Raw genomic sequence first — 14,279 nt, 5'->3', positions numbered from 1 at the left:
TTCAGAAATAATATGCCATTGCTGGAAGTGTTACAGGGAAGAGCCAATTGGCACTCCAGTTGGATCTGCTTCTTTCACTTTGTTTAACCTTTGATGAATTTTTGCTTCCCATTGCTTTTGTTCACTAAAAGGATACTGTTTATATGTAGCGGCCTGCCTCAGGGAACCCTGTCCCTGGGCCTGAATTTTAAACCAAAGGGCCTTGTTCAGGACCCTGTACACCTGTGGATGTTTACAGGAAGGAAGAACATCACATTTGCTGTGCCAAACTGAAAGCTGTCACTTGAATTTGCTAGACAAGTGTGCTTGCAAATGAAACACATAACTCAAATAGATTAAAGAAAAGAGGGGAGACATTAAACATATTCTAATGAGGAACCCTGAGAACAGAAAGAAAAGCTACTGAGATTGAGCCCTTAGAGAGATTGGAATCTGAGATATAGAGACACAACAAAAACCCTGTCCAGCATGTCAGTGAATTGTTTTTGAACATTAATCTTGGCCCTTCATCACAGCAATCTTTAGTGAAATGAAATGGCCCTGTGTTTTTAATCCTGGTGTATCACTGAGATAAATACAGAATATGGGAGGCAAAGGATGAAATTTAGCAAAGAAATGGAATTTTTATTTCTTCTAATGGTATTGATGTAGAAGATTAGATGGGCTCCAGGTTAGCCATCTACAATTGGCCTCCTGTTTCCATTTCATGTGGCATGAAGATGTGGGCTTCAGGCTGGATGCCTACAACCGTTAGCATTTCCTGAGACAAGAGATAGATGGGCTCCAGTTAAGGTATTTACAATCAGCCTCCTGTGTGCCCTCTGAAATGGAAGTAACAACAGAAACAGGGTAAACAGCCAGTGTTCGTGTCTTGTAAACACCTTAAGGTAATAGTCATGGTAAGGACAAAGAGGGGAAAACTCTGTTTGAGTAAAGGATTAAGGGATCCTTGTCCCCCCCTCTTTTGGGACAAGGGAGACATTACACACGCACAGAAAGGCTCCTTGTGGGTCACAAGTCAAGGGATAATGCCAGGCCATAATAAGTCTTGCTCCTCCCAGAAACCTTCACTTTGAGATCCATCTTGGCTGAGGAGTGAGTGAACCCTAGAGGAGTGTCCCAGGGTAGGTCAGGTGTGAAAAAAGAAACCAGATAATTGGCTAAAGGCAGACAAAGACCTGGAAGAACTGCCCTATATAAATGACTTAACCGCCTCTTTACTGTGCTCCTCCTCACTAGGGAGGACGTCCACACTCTTTCTCTCCAGGGGTGCATCTCTGCCTTGCTTCTGTCCTAACTAAACAAATGATTTCTCTATGTGCTCTCCCACTTGTTGTTGTGCTATGTCCGTAATAATAAACTTTGTACCTGCATTTACAGTTTCTGCCTCTGGGATAAATGTATTTTTCACTGGGAGCAAAGATCTAGAGGAAAATAGCTTCTAGCCTTTAGCCCTTGCTGGTCTGGTGGCTAGGATTCCTGGTTCTTACCCAGGATACCCAGGTTCAATTCCTGGGCAGAGAATTAAGGTCTTGTTTCATGCCACCATTCACTGCTGCCTTGCTGAGATCAAAAAAGGCAATTTAAAGACAAATTTAACACCAAACAAGGGGTGTGGCTGGCCCTTTGAGAGTATTTGTGGATCATTAGTACATTCTGATGGAGAAGGAAATGGCAGCCCACTCCAGTACTCTTGCCTGGTAAATCCCATGGACAGAGGAGCCTGGTAGGCTGCAGTCCATGGGGTCGCTAAGGGTCAGACATGACTGAGTGACTTCACTTTCACACATTGGAGAAGGAAATGGCAACCCACTCCAGTGTTCTTGTTGGAGAAGGCAATGGCAACCCACTCCAGTACTCTTGCCTGGAAAATCCCATGGATGGAGGAGCCTGGTAGGCTGCAGTCCACAGGGTCGAGAAGAGTCGGACACGACTGAGCGACTTCACTTTCACTTTCCAGTGTTCTTGCCTGGAGAATCCCAGGGACGGGGGAGCCTGGTGGGCTGCCGTCTATGGGGTCGCACAGAGTCGGACATGACTGAAGTGACTTAGCAGCAGCAGCAGAACATTCTGATGAGATCATCCTTTGGGGATGGTGATCGATTTTGTGGAGGAATGTTTCCAGTCCTTACCTCTACTGCCAGAATCCGTATAAAGGCAGTGAACTAGGTCAGTCTGTCACTCATGGTTCCTTTTCTTACCTCATGAGTCATTTGAAATCTTGCGATTTATCAGACCTGGATTACATTTAACTAAGTTTGGCTTCAAGCTCTTTCTACCTAGTAGGAATAAAAATGATACTGTCTTGTCTTTTCCATCTTGAATTTCACTTTCCTATATGGTCCAACTAAACCCATCAGAACCAATAATATATGACCATTATATATATATATGTATACATTATATATATAATTATATATATATTATACATACTAATGGCAAATAGCATGCTGCTGGAAATAAGAGCTAGCCTGCTGCATTCACTGAAATAAAACAATGGTATTAGATCACTGACAGTTTACCCCTTTAAAAAATCTGGCTGCAAAATTTGGGATTCCGCAAATGAATTGTCTCTCACCTTGTTACCACAGAGAAATGTTAAGTCTTACATAAGTTGTTTCATTCCTAACACCTTTCTTCTCATTCTCCTTTATCCCAACCATTCAGACTCTGTTTGGATTCTAGTTGGTACCTGTGTTCTTTCCGAGTAATCCAGGGTCTCAGAAACTCTCAAGGACCCCAGTAGGGTGTAAATCCAGTAACAAGTGTTCTTATAAGAGACAGAAGAAAAGGGACATAGAAGAGAATATTTCATGAAAGATAAAGGTAGAAATCGAAGAGATACAGCCACAAAACAAGGAACACAACAGACTCCTGGAAGCCACCAGAAACTAGAAGGGAAGCAGGGGACAAACTTTCCCTCAGAGCATCCAGAAAGAACCAATTCTGCCAGCACTTGGACTGGCACTTGGCAGATTTTGGACTTTGTTCTGCCAATATTATATGGGAACAAATTTCTGTTGTTTTAAATTATCCAGTTTGTGAAAATTTGTTAACAGCTACAAATGTGTAGAGAACTTCCAAAATTCAACAGTTAAAAATATCAAACAATCTAATTAGAAAATGGACAAAAATCATAAAGGACATTTCACTGAAAAAGATACACAGATAGCAAATAAGCACATGAAAAGTTTTTCAATATCATATGTCACTAAGTGTTAGTTGCTCAGCTGTGTCTGACTTTGCCACCCCATGAACTGCAGCCCACCAGGCTCCTCTGTCCATGGAATTCTCCAGGCAAGAATACTGAAGTGGGTTGCCAAGCCCTCCCCCAGGGCATCTTCCTGACCCAGGGATAGAACCCAGGTCTCCCATCCTGCAGGCAGGTTTTTTACCATCTGAACCACCAGGGAAGGGAATTGTAAATTAAAACTACAATGAGATGTCACTATTATCTCACATCTTTTAGAATGACCAAAATCCAAAACACTGACAACACCAAACTCTAGGTGGGAGATGGAGCAACAGGAAAACACATTTACTGGTGTTTGTAATGAAAAATGGTATGGCCACTTTGGAAGACACAATTTCCTTTTTTTCCCTTTTAATTTTAACTGAAGGATAATTGCTTTACAATGTTGTGTTGGTTTCTGCCATACAACAATGTGAATCGGCCATTAAGTATACATAGGTCCCCTCCTGCTTGGACCTCCTTTCCACCTCCGACCCCATTCCACCCTCTATGTTGTCACAGAGCACCTGGTTGAGTTCCCTGTGTCATACAGCAACTTCCCACTAGCTATCTATTTTACATATGGTAAGGTGCAGGTTTTAATCCTACTCTCTCAATTCGAACCACCCTCTCTTTCTCTCTCTGTGTTCACAAGTCTGTTCTTTATGTCTACAGAAGACACAGCTTCTTACAAGAGTAAACACTGGCTATTTGATCCAGCAATTGTACTCCTAGGTATTTATCCAAATGAATTTATATATACATTCATTCACATACACAAAATACTTATAGCAGCTTTACTCACAATTGCCAAAAATTGGAAAGTAAGATGTTATTCAATTAGGTGAGTGGATAAATATACTATGTTATACCCATACAATGGAGTATTACTCAGTGATAAGAAGAAATGAACTATCAAGCTATGAAAAAGCATGGAGGAACCTTAAAGGCACACTTCTAAGTGAAAGAAGTCAGTCTAGAAGACAACATACTATATTGGTCCAACTAATGACATCCTGGAAAAGGTAAAACTATAGAGACAGTAAAAAGGTCAATGGTTGTCACGGTTTGATAGTGGGAGGGGGCAGGGATGAATAGGTGGAGCACACAGGACTTTTAGGGCAGGGAAACCACTCTGTATGATGCTATAAGGTAGATACACAACATTATGCATTTGTCAAAATCCATGGAACTGTACAACACAAAGAGTGAACCCTGATAAAAGCTATGGACTGTAGTTAATAACATATCAGTAGTTGTTCAGTAATTGTAACAAATGTACCACACTAATGTAGAGGGAGAATAGGTTCATGTGAAGTCTCTGTACTTGCTGCCCAATTTTTCTGCTTTTAATCTAAAACTGCTTTAAAAAATAGTCTACTTTAAAAAGCCAATCCCAAAAGATCACCCACCATAAATTCAATTTTTGTAACATTCTTGAAATGGCATAAGAAACAGAATATATTAGTGGCCCAAGAATTGAGGAGGGGGGTGGCAGAGAAGTGTCTGTGGGTATAAAAAGGCAACAAAAGGAATCCTTGTAGCAATGGAAATAGTCAATATCTTGATTATATCGATGTCAATATCCTGGTTGTGATATTGTACTAAGTTTTGCAAGATGTTACTGAAAGGTTGTTGCTGAGCTGTGAAAGACACTGCGATTCTTGGCTTCCAAAGGAGAAGAATTAAATCTAGGGCCAGTGACGAGGCTTGATTGCTCAGAACTTTTGTGTAATAAAGTTTTATTAAAGTATAAAAGAGATAGAGAAAGCTTCTGACATAGACATCAGAAAGGGGCAGAAAAAGTATCTCCTTGCTAGTCTTTAGCTGGATGTTTTATAGCTACTCAGTTCAGTTCAGTTCAGTCGCTCAGTTGTGTCTGACTCTTTGGGACCCCATGAATTGCAGCATGCCAGGCCTCCCTATCCATCATCAACTCCCAGAGTTCACTCAAACTCATGTCCATCAAGTTGATGATGCCATCCAGCCATCTCATCCTCTGTTGTCCCCTTCTCCTCCTGCCCCCAATCCCTCCCAGCATGAGTCTTTTCCAACGAGTCAACTCTTTGCATGAGGTGGCCAAAGTACTGGAGTTTCAGCTTTAGCATCAGTCCTTCCAAAGAACACCCAGGACTGATCTCCTTTAGAATGGACTGGGTGGATCTCCTTGCAGTCCAAGGGACTCTCAAGAGTCTTCTCCAACACTACAGTTCAAAAGCATCAATTCTTCGGTGCTCAGCTTTCTTCACAGTCCAACTCTCACATCCATACATGACCACTGGAAAAACTATAGCCTTGACTAGACGGACCTTTGTTGGCAAAGTAATGTCTCTGCTTTTGAATATGCTATCTAGGTTGGTCATAACTTTCCTTCCAAGGAGAAAGCGTCTTTTAATTTCATGGCTGCAATCACCATCTGCAGTGATTTTGGAGCCCAAAAAAATAAAGTCTGACACTGTTTCCACTGTTTCCCCATCTATTTCCCATGAAGTGATGGGACCAGATGACATGATCTTTGTTTTCTGAATGTTGAGCTTTAAGCCAACTTTTTCACTCTCCACTTTGACTTTCATCAAGAGGCTCTTTAGTTTTTCTTCACTTTCTGCCATAAAGGTGGTGTCATCTGCATATCTGAGGTTATTGATATTTCTCCCGGCAATCCTGATTCCAGCTTGTGCTTCTTCCAGCCTAGTGTTTCTCATGATGTACTCTGCAAATAAGTTAAATAAGCAGGGTGACAATATACAGCCTTGACATACTCCTTTTCCTATTTGGAACTAGTCTGTTGTTCCACGTCCAGTTCTAACTGTTGCTTCTCGACCTGCATATAGGTTTCTCAAGAGGCAGGTCAGGTGGTCTGGTATTGCCATCTCTTTCAGAATTTTGGGTGAACTTAACTCAGATGACCATTATATCTACTGCTGCAGGCAGGAATCCCTTAGAAGAAATGGAGTAGCCATCATGGTCAACAAGAGAGTCCGAAATGCAGTACTTGGATGCAATCTCAAAAACGAAAGAATGATCTCTGTTTGTTTCCAAGGCAAACCATTTAATATCACAGTAATCCAAGCCCATGCCCCAACCAGTAACGCTGAAGAAGCTGAAGTTGAACGGTTCTATGAAGACCTCCAAGACTTTTTAGAACTAACACCCAAAAAAGACGTCCTTTTCATTATAGGGGACTGGAATGCAAAAGTAGGAAGTCAAGAAACACCTGGGGTAACAGGCAAATTTGGGCTTGGAATATGGAATGAAGCAGGGCAAAGGCTAATAGAGTTTTACCAAGAGAACGCACTGGTCATAGCAAACACCCTTTTCCAACAACACAAGAGAAGACTCTACACATGGACATCACCAGATGGTCAACACTGAAATATAACTACTAGAAGTCTGCTAATTGGAGAAAGGAAATGTCTCAAAACTCAGAGACTGGCACTAGGCCCCTCACCCACAACATGCATTTTGAGATAACACTGGCACTGAGTTGTCCTGGGCCATAAAATGATTGACATGAATCTTGAAGAAAGGCAGGTTTCTAAGCAAATATATTCTCATTAACATAGCTTAAGAGAATATTTGCACGAGTAAAACATACTGGTTTGTCAATTCAGTTCTGAGTCTTAGACAGAACCACCTCGAAGACAAGAGTCTAGGGTAAATACATAGTTCATTAATATAGCTTAAGACAAACATTTCCGTAAGAAAAATGCATTGATTAGCTCAAGGTTTGAGAGAAGTTAAGTTCAGGTGGAAGCAGGTATGTTACGGCAGCGCAGAATTTTAAAAGAAACCTCTTTTTAAATTTGTATAGAGAAGGGAAAAAATCTTAACATTTGTTTGTTTCCTCCTGCTGCTTAAGAGAGAGAAAAAATGTCTGACACTTGCAGTCTACTTCCTCTGTTTGGAGACCCCTGGCCTTCCTGCCTGTTACCCTCTCAAAAGCTTCAGTGTAAAGTCTGTCTACACCCCCATCTAGAGCAGGGAGGGATGCCTACAGTAGAAAGAGGGCACTAATTGCTTTTTTTCCCTCTCTTACAGATGGGAGCTAACAATTCCAGCGTCACTCCTTTGAACTGTACCCTGAAAAACTGGGATAGATTTGATCCCCAGAGCTTAAAGACATGCCTGATCTTCCTATGTGATACTGCATGGCCACAGTATCCACTAGAGGATGGCAAACAGTAGCTAGACTGGTTCTGTAGAAAACCAGGGAAATGAGTAAAAGTAGCATATATGTTCCCCTTTTTCTCTCTGCGAGACACACCAGACTTATGTCCTAAGGGTATAGATTTGGATATGAAACCTTCAGCTCCCTCCTGTCCTCCTACTTTGTCCCCATACCCAGGACTCCAAACTGATCAAACTGAAAGTCAGGAAACCACCCCCCATCCCGCCCCCCTCCAGGAAGGGTTGCCTTGGTCTTGGTAAAAACCCAAACTGAGATTCAAACTGCCCAGGTAGAGGTCCAAACAACCCCTGTCTCAGTACAACCTCAGACTACCGTGATTTCAATGGAAGTTCAGAAAATCGAAGTAAGAGAAGCTCAGACAGCAAAAACTAAGGATGAAATACAGGATGAGATGGAGGACAGGAGACAAAGAGATAAAGAAAAGCAGGTTTCTCCCATCTATCCCTGGGATCATATGTGCAGAGCAGCCTGAGAGGTTGAGGAAAAGCCTCTTCATGAAGCACCCAACAGGAGAAATAATCAATCTGTGAGAGTTAATAAGCCCTTTTCTTACCAAGAAATACAAAGAATCAAGGAGGATCTGGGAGATTATTCAGAGGACCCAGAAAAATATATTAGAGCTTTTAAGGGTGTTACTCTGCTTTATGACCTTATTTGGAAGGATGTGATGTATATCCTGGGACAATTGCTAACTTCCGACTCAAAAACTCAAGTTTTGGGGAAAGTGGTTGCCTATGGAGATGAATGGCTTGGTAATGAATCAGTAGGGAAGAGGGAAGACGAGATAGCTGCCCTCCACACTGGGAATCAGGTGGTCCCAACTATAGACCTAGATTGGGACTATAACACAGCTAAAGGAAGATGGGATCAGGGTCACTTTGTCAGATGTGTTCTTGAAGGACTCAGGCAAGCGCATGCTAAGACTTTAAATTATGCCAAATTGGCAAACATAAAACAGGAAGAGAAGGAAGCTTCTGGTAAATTCCTAGATAAACTGAGGGAAGCCCTTCACAGATTCACTGAGATTGATCCTGAAAGTGAAGAGGGAAGAGTGATGTTAAAAGATAGATTTCTCAGTCGGCTCCAGATATCCACCATAAGCTATTAAAACAGGTATATGGACCAAATCAGTCTTTAGATAATCTGTTGCAACTGGCTCAGACAGTCTTATGGTAGGGAATATAAGGAAAAGAAAGAAAGGCAGAGAAAGACAAAGGAACATGGGAAGCCCTTGTAATGGCTGTTAGAACCGTTCTTAAACAGCCTGAGAAAAATGCCCAGAGGGACCCAGGTGTAAAGGGATGGGTTTGCTATTTCTGTGGAAAGGAGAGGCACCTCAAGCAAGATTGCCCTCAGGCATCTAAGCCTCTCCTGGCTCCATGTCTGGTCTGCAAGGGACCACACTGGAGGAAAGACTGCCCCCAGAGGCGTAGGTTTCAGGGGTCAGAATTTCAAGACAATCAGGACTGAAGGTGCCTGGGGGTCCCCACACAAGCTCCTGGCCTAATTACACCTGAGGAACCCTGGGTATTTATAACTGTGGGGGGCCAATCCGTTGATTTCCTTTTGGACGCTGGGGCAAACTACTCTGTGCTTATTGAAGCCCCTGGCCCACTTTCTCCCTGATCCGCTTCTGTAAAGGGGCTAGACTACATAAACGTTTTTATTTCAGTTGTCCTCTAAGCCGCAACTGGGACTCTGAGCTATTTTCACAAGAATTTCTGATCGTGCTGGAGTATATTGAGCAGGGTCCATACCTCTGTTTTCATGAATATGGAGTTCTCCCTTTCTCTCCCATGAATTGAACACAATGTAAATCCTAGAGTGTGGGCTGATGGAAAATCTGTGGGTTGAGCACAAAATGCTATTCCTGTAGCTGTCAAGCTCATAGACCCACATTTATTTCCACATAAAAAGCAGTATCCACTGAAACCTGAGGTTAAGGAAGGGTTAAAACCCATCGTTGGGAATTTAAAGGAGCAGGGACTATTAAATCCCCATAACAGTCCATGCAACACTCCTATTTTGGGTATAAAGAAATCAAATGATAAATGGAGACTAGTTCAAGATTTACAAATAATAAATGAGGCTGTAGTTCCTTTATACCCATGGTGCCCAATCCTTACACTCTTGTCTGAAATTCCTGAATGAGCCAAATATTTCTCAGTAATTGATTTAAAAGATGCCTTCTATTCAATGCCTTTGGCAGAGGAAAGTCAATTCTATTTGCCTTTGAAGACCCTACTCAGCCAGCTTCTCAGTTAACCTGGACAGTTTTGCCCTAGGGATTTCATGACAGCTCCCACATGTTTGGGCAAAGTTTGTCAGGGGATCTACAAAACTTTAATAGCTCCAAGGCAGTGGTGTTACAATATGGAGATGATATTCTGCTCTGTGCTGAGACAGAGGAAGCTTGCTCACAAGCCTCAGAAGATTTCTTAAACTTTCTGGCATGCTGCAGTTATAGGGCATCAAGGGAAAAGGCTCAGCTCTGTCAACAATCTGTTAAATATCTGGGCCTAATCATATCAGAAGGGACTAGGGCCATAGTCCTGAGAATTACACCTATACTAAATTATCCCCTACCTATGACTTTAAGACAATTGAGAGGATTTTTAGGAATCACAGGCTACTGCTGCATTTGGATTCCGGGTTATGGGGAACTTGCCCAGCCTTTATATAAATTTATAAATGAAACTCAGCAGGCCCAAACTGACAAGCTGGTTTGGTCCCCAGAGACTCAAACAGCTTTTAAGGCTCTTCAGACTGCTCTCCTGCAAGCTCCTTCTTTGAGCTTGCCCACAAGGTCAGAATTTAATTTGTTTGTCGCTGAAAGAAAAGGTATGGCCGTGGGAGTTTTGACACAACCCCAAAAGCCTCACCAGAAGCCTATAGGAGTGTATTCCTTAACTCTAAGGTTAATACTTGGATGACAGACAGTCGGCTTCTTAAATATCAGTCATTGTTGTTAGAAGGACCAATAATTTAGCTTAAAGTTTGTGGAAACTTAAATCCTGCCACTTTCCTTCCTGAGAAGGAAAATGAAACACCTGATCATGATTGTTCCCAATTTCTAACTTTAAACTATGCAGCTTGGGAAGATCTGATGGATACCCCATTAGACAATCCTGACATGGAAATATTTACAGATGGCAGTTCGTTAGTTCAGGACAGGAAGCATAAAGCAGGTTACCCCGTGGTGACGGCTGAACAGGTTTTAGAAGCAAAATCTCTCCCCCAGGGAATGAGTGCTTAGCTAGTGGAGCTTGTGGCTCTTACCTGAGCTCTAGAGTTAAGCAAAGGGCAGTGAGTAAATACCTACACTGATTGTAAGTATGCTTATTTGACTTTACATGCTCAAGCTGCAATATGGAAAGAAAGACAGTTTAAAATGGCAACAGGAGAACCTATTAAGCATTTCAGAGAGACTGAGAGATTTTTAACTGCTTTTAACTGCTATATATTGTCCTAAAGAAGTAGCTGGCTGGCTGTCAAGCCAGAAAAGGGGCACTTTATGAAACCCCATTCACTGCAGATGGCTTTGATCTGGAGAGGACCTGTGGAACAGGAAAAAACACAATATACTGAGGAAGAATTAGAAAGATGTGAAAAAAGAGGAGCAAAGGTCACTAATAAAGGATGGTTACAGTCTGAGGATGGACGATTAATAATTCCTGAAAATGCTCAATGGAAAATTCTTAAGGGTTTGCACCAGAGCTTTCATTTAGGTGTTGAGAATACTTATCAGATGGCTTGTCATTTGTTTGAAGGTAAAAATGTAACAAAAACGTTAAAGAAAATTATCAAAAGATGTGAGGTTTGTCAGAAAAGTAACCCAAAGACTGAAAAGCTAGCAAAATCTGGGTTCCAACGAAGTAGAAAATATCCTGGAGAGGACTGCGAAATTGTTTTACTCATATGCCAAAAGCAAGTGGATATTCTTGCTTAAAAGTTTGGGTGGATACTTTTACTGAATGGATTCAGACTTTTCCCTGTCATAGTGAACAGGCTAAGGAAGTTACAAGAATTTTAATCCATGTAATTATTCCCAGGTTTGGGCTTCCATGGAGCCTTCAGAGTGACAATGGCTCCGCCTTTAAAGCTGCTATAACTCAAGGCGTGTCAAAAGCTCTAGGAATAGAATATTACTTACACTGTTCCTGGAGACCCCTAAACTCAGGAAAGTTTGAAAAAAAGATAATGACTGTGCAAATTAACTCAAGAGATGCAGGACAACTGGATTAAAATTCTACCCATAGCTTTAATGAGGGCTAGAACTGTCCCCCAAAATGAGGGACTGTCCCCCTTTGAATGTATTTATGGAAGCACTTTCTTACACACAGACATTGTTTTAGACCCTGAAGCCTTGGAATTAACTAATTATGTACCTAAGCTCTCAGTTTTTCAACAGGCATTAGCAGAACTCCAGGAGGTGACTCCTGACCCAGCCTCTGAGTCAAGCAAGCCTCTATTTGAGCCAAGAACCAAGGCCCTGATAAAACATTGGGATCTGGGGGCCAATCCCTTGAGCCCCTCTGGGAAGGCCCTTACCAGGTTATTCTTTCTTCTCCCACAGCTGTCAAAGTGCCAGGAATTGATTCGTGGGTACATTACACTTGAGTTAAGAGATGGCACCCTGACCAGAACTAAGTGATGTCATTTTATGTCTTTACTTTCTATGCTCTGACTTTGTACTTTTCAGATGGGCCTGAGAATCTATGTGAGCCTGCTTCTGCTGACTCCAAAAATCCTGAGTCTGCCATTTGATCCTCAAGACAATGCCTTCCTGTCCTGGGCTCACTCCTATGCTGCATTCCACAATCAGTCTAACTGCTGGGTCTGTGGAGCACTCCCCTCTTCATCAGTGGAAGGTTTCCCATAATGGGCATTTCCACTTTAAGGAAATGACTTTCTCCAAGTCTGCAAATACCTTCAACAACAACAATCATATGTGATGCCTCTTCTTTATCTGATGACATCTAACAATCCTAAAATGGACTGGTGCAACACTTTATACTTTAACTATGGACATAATGTGACTTTTAATTTTGATTATACACTGTCTTGGTTTAATGATTATTTTGCTACACATAAGAAGGTAAATGGGTCTAGATCTGGTGGCTTTTTACCTGATGTTTATCAAATATGGGATGAGGTTATAAGGCTAACTCCTGAAAAGGGACATCTAATATCTAGTACCCCAATATGCTAGGAACAAATAGAGCTGTCCCCAGAAGTTAGCCAACAACTTAATTATAATGTTTGGAAACAATTGGGTTTTTTGCCTAAGGAAACATGCAATGTAATCATTCTCGTGTTTTCCAACCCCAGTTCAGGTCTTCCCTTTGCCTGGCCAGGCACTGATTGGGACTGGATATCTCAGTCACACTGCCTTGCTCCAAACGGGACCTACTGGATATGTGTCTCTTACCTATGGGCATGGCTTCCCCCTGGCTGGATAGAGAGATGTACCCTAGTTCTAGCTTTTACTCATGGTTTCATATTTTCAGACTTTCCAGAGAAGCCTGCTAATTTACCACACCTTAGAACTTGCTGGGCAAGGTCTGTATTTCACTGGTATGGTTATTTGGCTGCAGTATTAGTTCCCTCTCTGGGAACTACAGGTGTTATGCTACAAGTGGATGCTCTGACTAACTTTACTCAACAGGCTTTACAAGATTCTCAAAAAGCTATTTCAGCTCTTAATGCTGAACAAATACAAATTAAAAAGATGGTTTTACAAAACAGATTGGCCTTAGTTATTCAGACAGCTGCACAAGGAGGAACTTGTGTCATTATTCATACCCAGTGCTGTACATATATACCTGATATGAGCACTAATGTTACTCACTTTACTAAACACATGAACAAGATGACTCAGGCTATAGATACTCCTGAAGCCTCAATTGCCTCACTTTGGGAGACGTTAACTAGTTCCCTGTAGTGGAAAACTATCCCAATTGCAATAATTCTGATTGTTCTGTTTTTGCTGTTTGCTCCCTGCATCTGTAATTGTGTAGCTGGATTTGTTTCTAGTCGCATGAAGGCTTTTAAGTTACAAATGGTTGCTCAAACTCCTGCGACTGCAGCAGCTTCCTCCAGCTACTACTTGGGGCCCCTGGATCAGAGACTCTCTTTATGAGGGTTAGGAAAACCAATTTAGGGATGACACCCCTTATCAGCTCAGAAGCAGTTATAGAACCAGAATGATGCCTCTTTCCCTAGGTAATCTAATTCTCCTAAAAGAAAATGGGGGAATGAGAGTGTAACAGGCAGGAAGGGCAGGGGTCTCCAGAGGAAATATGCTGCAAGTGTCATTTTTTATGAGATAAAAATGAACATTTTTATCTCTCTCTTAAGCGGCAGGAGGAAACCAACAAGTGTTAAGATTTTCTCCCCTTCTCTATACAAATTTAAAAAGAGGTTTCTTTTAAAATTCTGTGTTGCCGTAACAACACGTGGTTCCACCTGAACTTAACTGTTCTCAAACCTTGAGCTAAGGTTTTTCCTTTTTTTTTATGGAAATATTTGTCTTAATACGTATTTACCCTAGACTGTCTTCAAGGTGGTTCTGTCTAAGACTCAGAACTGACTTGACAAACCAGTATGTTTTACTCATGCAAATGTTCTCTTAAGCTATGTTAATGAGAATATAGTTGCTTGGAAACCTGCCCTTCTTCAAGATTCATGTCAGTCATTTTATGGCCCACTCACTTTGTGCCAATGTTATCTCAAAATGCATGTTGTGGTGAGGGGCCTAGTGCCAGTCTCTGAGTTTTGAGGCATTTCCTTTCTCCAATTAGCAGACTGCTAGAAGCTATATCCCATGGATGGAGGAGCCTGGTGGGTTGCAGCCCA

The 14,279-nt window shown here is 41.8% G+C and overlaps 1 protein-coding gene across 8 annotated transcripts in view; it reads right to left on the bottom strand.

The window, feature by feature from the left end:
- The window catches only part of SLC17A1 (solute carrier family 17 member 1), a 239,049-nt gene that overhangs the window by 118,320 nt on the left and 106,450 nt on the right, over positions 1–14,279 (bottom strand). Inside the window, exon 15 of one of the 8 annotated variants that reach the window (XM_061399300.1) lies at positions 3,469–5,942. The exons of the other annotated variants lie outside the window; for them this stretch is intronic. The gene's annotated coding sequence lies outside the window, so the exon portion shown is untranslated. Of the gene's footprint in view, positions 1–3,468; positions 5,943–14,279 lie in introns of those variants that run through there. 8 annotated transcript variants of the gene reach the window in all.

Source organism: Bos javanicus, chromosome 23 (genome assembly GCF_032452875.1).
Source record: "Bos javanicus breed banteng chromosome 23, ARS-OSU_banteng_1.0, whole genome shotgun sequence".
Taxonomy (NCBI): domain Eukaryota; kingdom Metazoa; phylum Chordata; class Mammalia; order Artiodactyla; family Bovidae; genus Bos; species Bos javanicus.
The sequence above is the reverse complement of the archived record's forward strand: the minus strand, read 5'-3'. Positions and strand labels throughout refer to the sequence as shown.